This window comes from Nomascus leucogenys, chromosome 17, assembly GCF_006542625.1.
Source record: "Nomascus leucogenys isolate Asia chromosome 17, Asia_NLE_v1, whole genome shotgun sequence".
Classification (NCBI taxonomy): domain Eukaryota; kingdom Metazoa; phylum Chordata; class Mammalia; order Primates; family Hylobatidae; genus Nomascus; species Nomascus leucogenys.
This window is the reverse complement of record NC_044397.1, coordinates 37493243-37499779: the sequence shown is the minus strand read 5'-3', so window position 1 is coordinate 37499779 and position 6537 is coordinate 37493243.

The window sequence follows — 6537 nt, the reverse complement described above, 5'->3', positions numbered from 1 at the left end:
AGGCTGGAGTGCAATGGCCTGATTCAGCTCACTGCAAACTCCGCCTCCCAGGTTCAAGTGATTCTCCTGCCTCAGCCTCCTGAGTAGCTGGGATTACAGGCACCACCACACCCAGCTAATTTTTGTATTTTTGGTAGAGACAGGGTTTCGCCATGTTGGCCAGGCTGGTCTCGAACTCCTGGCCTCAAATGATCAGCCCGCCTCGACCTCCCAAAGTGCTGAGATTACAAGCATAAGCCACCGCACCCAGCATTGTTTATTTATTTTTAGAGACAGGGTCTTACTCTGTCACCCTGGCTGGAGTGCGGTTATGCAATCATAGCTCACAGCAACCTCAAACTGCTGGCCTCAAGGGATCCTCCTGCCCCAGCCTTCCAAGTAGCTTGAATTACAGGTGTGTGCACTGCACTCAGCTAATTTTTTTTTTTTTTAGTAGAGACAGGGTCTCACTAAGTCGCCCAGGCTGGTCTTGAACTCCTGGGCTCAAGTGATCCTCCCACCTTAGCCTCCCAAAGTGCTGGAATTACAGGTGTGAGCCACTGTACTCAGCCAGATTACTGCAGTTTTCAAAGATGTGCGTCACTGTCACTCCTGGGCTCAGGCTGAGAGCAGACCTGGATCTGCAGGAGACTTGATTTGAAGCCCCTCCAAGTGGGTGAGGCATAGGCTGCTGCTGAGAGCCATCCCTTTCCAGACTAGGATGACCTCAGGCTGGGGTGGGGGCTGGACCATTAGTACCGTGTAACACCGTGGTGGTGAGAGGGGGTCCTAGGGCTGGGGGGGCACATGTGAAGCTCTAGGCAGAAGCAGCAGAGGCCACAGCCTCAAAGTGTAGCCCCCTCCCCTTCTACATCGCATCCCCAGATCTCAACAAAAGCTTTCTTCCTTCACATCCCCACGTCCCAAGAACGCGCAGCTTTTAAAAGACCCTAATGAGGGCAATGCTTACCCCAGAGCAATGGCCCCTGATGGTGGATTTACGAGCAACGGCGAGGAGAGTAGAAGGCTGGGAGGGAGGAGGGGCGAGCAGGGAACGCTGCCGCCTCTGCTCATTTTTTATTAAAGATCTGCTTCAAGGTCAGCCCTGCCACAAGGGACTCCTCAATTTCCCAGGCTCTGCAGACAGAGAGGGAGATGTGCTTGGGGGAGGGGAGGGAGATGGAGAGGAAGAGATCTGGGTGGGCTAGGCAGAGGGGCACAAAGAGAAGAGAAGGAGGCTGCATGGTCCACAGGGGTCCCCCAATATGATCCAGCAAAGTGCTGGACATGGAGGGGGCATCAGGGAGGGGCCGGAGGGAGTGAGGAGAGAAAAAGGAGGCCGATAGCATGGGAATGTTGATGGATTGGACCAGCAGAAAAGAGTGGGCATTTAAGGTATTGGGACAGCAGAAGGACCAGGTTTTGTTTTTCGTTTTGTTTTGTTTGAGACAGGGCCTCACTCTATTGCCCAGGCTGGAGTGCAGTGATGTGATCTCGGCTCACTGCAGCCTTAACCTCCTGGGCTCAAGTGATCCTCCCCACTCAGCCTCCCAAGTAGCTAGGACCACAGGTGCCTGCCATCATGCTTGGCTAATTTTTTTTTTTTTTTTTTTTTTTTGAGACAGTCTTGCTCTGTCACCCAGGCTGGAGTGCAGTGGCGCTATCTCGGCTCACTGCAACTCCGCCTCCTGGGTTCATTCTCCTGCCTCAGCCTCCTGAATAGCTGGGATTACGGGTGCCTGCCACCATGCCCGGCTAATTTTTGTATTTTTAGTAGAGATGGGGTTTCACCACGTTGGTCAGGCTGGTCTCAAACTCCTGACCTCAGGTGATCTGCCCGCCTTGGCCTCCCAAAGTGCTGGGATTACAGGCGTGAGCCACCGCGCCCAGCCCTGTCCCCACTTCTGCAGCCTCAGAATGTCTGCCTGGGCCAGGCCTTGATACCAGACCCCTGCCCTGTGTCCTCCCCCTCCCCAGTCACTCTCCCTCTGAACAGGCAATCTCTGCTCAGATGGCACTTGGTCAATGAATCTTTCAAAGACATCTGCAGATAAAACAGTGTCTCACCAGCCTGGGCAACATAGTGAGTATGCGTTTCTTTAAAAAAATAAAAAATAAAAATGAGCTGGGCTTGGTGGTGTACATCTGTAGTCCAAGCTACTCAGAGGCAGAGGCAGGAGGATCGCTTGATCCAGGAGGTTGAGGCTGCAGTGAGCTGTGATCATGCCACTGCACTCCAGCCTGGGCGACAAACTGAAACTTTGTCTCTGAAAATAAAAAATAAAATAAATAAAACAGTGTCTCCCTGTCCAGCACTAGTTTCCCCTCTTTCTTTTTTTAAAATTGTGGTAGCCTGGCCAACATGGTGAAACCCCATTTAGCCGGGAGGCTGAGGCAGGAGAATCGCCTGAACACGGGGGGAAGAGGTTGCAGTGAGCCGAGATCATGCCACAGCACTCCAGTCTGGGAGAAAGAATGAAACTCCATCTCAAAAAAAAAAAAAAAAAAAGAAAAAGAAACTCCATCTCAAAAAAAAAAAAGAAGTGGGGACAGTCCCAGGAGATGGAAGGTCTAAACGGCGAAGGGAGGAACTGGAGAATCTCACAGACTCACAGGTCTCTGACTTAGAGACCGGATTTAGGGCAAGGAAGGTTCTTGGATCAGGGATCTAGAATGAAATAGACATCCCCGTACAAAGGTCCCATTGACGAGAGCTTGATGAAGGGACCCTGCACACAGGTGCAGATGGGGATATGAGAATGAACCGACAAGACATAGAGAAGCAGCCGAGGACTTAAATTACTGGGAAGCCGTTACCACTCCTAGGCTGTAGGGAGGAGGCCGAAAAACTTGGCCAGAAGAACAGGAGGTGGAGAAGAGGGGCAGGAGAGGAACTCAGCAGGGGAATAAATCCCTAACCTCTCTCTCCTCCCCTTCTCCTGGATCTCGCTTCTCCTGGTGATGCCTCCCCTGAGATGAACCCAACCGGACGCCAAGAGCGAGGGAACCTGGGTAATCGGCCCGCAGAGGCCAGCCTCCCTCCAAGGCCTAGAGCAGGGCAGAGCCGGAGCCAGAGGATCACACGGAGAAAAGCCAGCACAGATGGCGGTGCCATTTTTTGAAACAAGTTGCACAAGGGGAGGAGCGCGTTTTGGGGAAATTAGCAGGCTGGGTGGGGAAACCAAGGCAGAGTCTATCCCTATGAGCCAGGAGAAGGGAGCGCGAAGGGAGAGGGGGGAATATTGGGATGGAGAGGTGGCCTGGGATTCTGAGACTGGTAGAACACAGAGTTCCAGGCAGCTGGAGAAGTTTGCTTGCAGACAGCTTTTTTTTTTTTTTTTGAGATGGAGTTTCACTCTGTCAACCAGGCTGAAGTGCAGTGGCGCGACGTCAGCTCACTGCAACCTCCGCCTCCCTGGTTCAAGCGATCCTCCCACCTCAGCCTCCCGAGTAGCTGGGAGGCTGCCCGCCACCACATCCAGCTAATTTTTGTATGTTTAGTAGAGACAGGGTTTCACCACGTTGGCCAGGCTGGTCTCGAACTTCTGGCCTCAAGTAATCTGCCTGCTTCGACCTCCCAAAGTGCTGGGATTACAGGTGTGAGCCACCGCGTCTGGTCGCAGTCATCTTTTATAGGCCCAAATCCCCTTCTCCCCTGAAGCTGCTCCCATTGCAAAACCAGGGAGGGAGGTGCTGCAGAGACAGACCAGGGAAGGGAGGAGGAGGTGTGCCCAGCTGGGGCAGTGCTCCCAGGTGCTAATTCCGGAGTTGAGGCCAGGGTCGGTCAGGAACCAAAGCAATGTGAAGTTTCATAAAGCCAACTTTGGCTGGGCACGGTGGCTCATGCCTGTAACCCCAGCACTTTGGGAGGCCACGGTGGGCGGATCACCTGAGGTCAGGAGTTCGAGACCAGCCCGGCCAACATGGTAAAACCCCATCTCTACTAAAAATACAAAAATTAGCTGGGCATGGTGACATGCGCCTGTAGTCCCAGCTACTCGGGAGGCTGAGATAGGAGAATTGCTTGAGCCCAGGAGGTAGAGGTTGCAGTGAGCCGAGATCGTGCCACTGTGCTCTAGCCTGGGCAACAGAACGATGCTCCATCTCAAAAAAAAAAAAAAAAAAAAAAAGCCAGCTTCATTTAAGGCATGCATTTCACTCTGAGATGATGCCGCGTCTCCACGCCTCCTGTGAGTTTCCTCCACTCCTCTCCACACACCCAGCCATGGTTCTCCAGTCAAGGAAAGGCCTGCAGCCACCAGCCCCAACCCCCCACTCCCAGAGCCCTCTCCCAGACCTTGACCTGCCTGGGAAGTCCCAGCCAGGCACAGAGGGGGCAACTCCTCTCAGGAAGAAGGAGCAACCAAGCTGACTGGTTCTAGGCCAGCTCAAAGTCCCAGCAAATGAAATAGTCATGCAGCCAGAAGGCAGGAGATCAGCAGAGGACTTGACCCCCGGGGGTGTGGAGCTGCAGTACTGGTGGCAGCAGCTGTAGCCCACCCCTCTCCCTCACCCTCAATCTTTGTTCTGCAAATAGTGCAAGGGCCTGCAGTTCAAGGATCTTACACACACACACACACACACACACACACACACACACACACACACAGACTCCAAAGATTCTGGTAGGTAAGGAAACCTGGGCAAAGGAAGAGGGGAGGGGAAGAGTGAAACCGCCTTTGCAAAAATTATAAGAGAGGGCCGGGCGTGGTGGCTTATGCCTGTAATCCCAGCACTTTGGGAGGAGGAGGCAGGAGGATCACCTGAGGTCAGGAGTTCGAAACCAGCCTGGCCAACATGGTGAAACACCTGTCTCTACTTAAAAAAAAAAAAAGAATGAGGGCCGTAGAGACAGGGTTTTCCCATGTTGGCCAGGCTGGTCTCGAACTTCTGACCTCAGGTGATCCATCCACCTCGGCTTCCCAAAGTGCTGGGATTACAGGCGTGAGCCACCGCGCCTGACCAGGCTTTTGCATTCCTGTTGGATTATTCCACTCAGACCAGCAACTCCTCTGTGGCCCTATCCAGAAGCAGACTCAATGCAAGAGGACCATTTTCCACACCCATAGGAATGCATCCCCAACCAGAGTTTGAAACCAGCCTGACCAACATGGAGAAACCCCGTCTCTACTAAGAATGCAAAATTAGCCAGGTGTGGTGGTGCATGCTTGTAATCCCACCTACCGGGAGGCTGAGGCAGGAGAATCGCTTGAACCTGGGAGGTGGAGGTTGCAGTGAGCTGAGATCGCACCATTGCACTACAGCCTGCGCAACAAGAATGCAACTCCATCTCAAAAAAAAAAAAAAAAAAAAAAAAAAAGGAATGCATCCCCAACCAGTCAGCAGCTCCCATTCCCTAGTCACCTCCCCCACCGACCCACCAAACTATCCTTGAAAAACTCCAGCCTCTGAATTTCTGGAGAGGCTGATTTGAGTAATAATAAAACTCTGGTCTCCCATTTAGTCGGCTCTACATGTATTAAACTCCTTGCATATTGCAATTCCCCTGTCTTGATAAATTGGCTCTATCTGGGCAGCGGGCAAGGAGAATCCATGAGGCAGTTACAGGAGGGCACACACAGACACAGACCCCAGAAAGACATGAATCCAAAAACAGATGCACAGGCCAGGTGTGGTGGCTCACGCCTGTAATCACGGCACTTTGGGAGGCTGAGGCAGGTGGATCACCTGAGGTCAGGAGTCCGAAACCAGCCTGGCCAACATGGTGAAACACCCGTCTTTACTTAAAAAGAAAGAAAAAGAAAAAAAAATACAAAAATTAGCCAGGAATATTGGCGGGCACTTGTAATCTCAGCTACCCTGGAGGCTGAGGCAGGATAATTGCTTGAACCCAGGAGGTGGAGGCTGCAGTGAGTCGAGATTGCACCATTGCACTCCAGCCTGGGTGACAAGAGTGAAACTCCATCTCAAAAAAATAAAAACAGATGCACAGACACAGACACACGGGGGCACATACACACATAAACCCACACACAGACTCACAACAAACACACTCAGACCCAGGGATGCCTCTTGGTGTCATGCAAATTCTTCCTAAAATCTGCACCCCAGGCACCTGATGTGCCTCATCACTGTTCCCCCAAGTCAGGGCTGCTGTGGCACTTCCAGTCCTGCCTCCTGACACAGCCATGGAGACACCAATGGTGAGCTTGAAACAGGGGACTCCACGTTCCTGGTTTCTAACATCTCTATTTAGGGAAGGTCTCTGGTCTCCCAACGTCTCCAACTCTGAATTTCCTTCACTCAGCCTGCTCACTGAAAGGGGGCCAGGAGCTGTGGGAGGAACAGACCAAGGTCACACAGAGAGTAACCCAATGGTGACTTGAACTGTGGACCCCAGACTCCCAACCCAGCAACATCAAAGGCTCAGCGTTTCCATTCTCAGAATCCTCTCCTCCTGGCCAGGCACAGTGGTTCATGCTTGTAATCTCAGCACTCTGAGAAGCTGAGGAAGGAGGATGGCTTCAACCCAGGAGTTTGAGGTTGCAGTAAGATATGATCACACTACTGCAGTCCAGCCTGGGCAACAGAGCGAGA